We start from the raw sequence: 828 nt of genomic DNA, 5'->3' as shown, positions 1-828 counted from the left end.
ATAATATAATTTATAGTATAACAGATCTGCACTACAAATTGTATTCTTACTTCACATTTAAACAATGTTCTTGATGGTATCAAATATTTGTATGAGTTCATGGCAAAACGAAGTAAAAAGAAAATGACTGTTCACTGTTGTGTTGTTTTAATATCTGAAAGTGGGTGAAACTTAAAATTTTGAAAGAAACATTGTATATGTTCGAAATCTATATTGCACAGCTATTTGAACAAATAAATTTTCAAACCTTCTACTTGGGTTACAGGAAGTGACTGGTAAACATTACCGGAAACAATTTTCATTAAGGAAGGAGTCGTTTTTTTTTTTGGAAATAGCCACTTTTCATTTTCCTGAAAGTTATAAGGAAAGACAGGTTTTCAAAGGTCCTCTTCCCATCCCTTCACTTGGTGTTGCATTCACTGCAAGCAATGGACACATAAGATTCATTGGAATCCAAGGCAGGTAAACAGAGAAAGTCATCTTTGCATGTGCAGGTGTGCAGAAACAATAAGCACTAGTTTCTGATACTTAGGTAACCAAATTAGCAATGGCGGAGGATGTTCTGAAAGTATTATCGCTGGAATAAGAATAGGACAGAGAAATACAGTTCTATATTTAAGAGATGGGGAATTATGTACATTATTTACAATTAACAGATATTTGTCTTCATCTTGTTTGTTGTTAACAACCTTTCGGCTGATATACCCTCCATCCTTCGTCAGGTGTCTTGGAGAAATTTCGAACCTGGGTTCTCATTCCTAAGGTATTTTTCGATAATAATAATAATTCAAATGACAATTTATTCACCACACCTTGGATATATATATA

The sequence above is a fragment of the Octopus bimaculoides genome, chromosome 14 (assembly GCF_001194135.2).
Source record: "Octopus bimaculoides isolate UCB-OBI-ISO-001 chromosome 14, ASM119413v2, whole genome shotgun sequence".
In the NCBI taxonomy this organism is placed as follows: Eukaryota; Metazoa; Mollusca; class Cephalopoda; order Octopoda; family Octopodidae; genus Octopus; species Octopus bimaculoides.
This window is presented reverse-complemented; position numbering follows the sequence as displayed.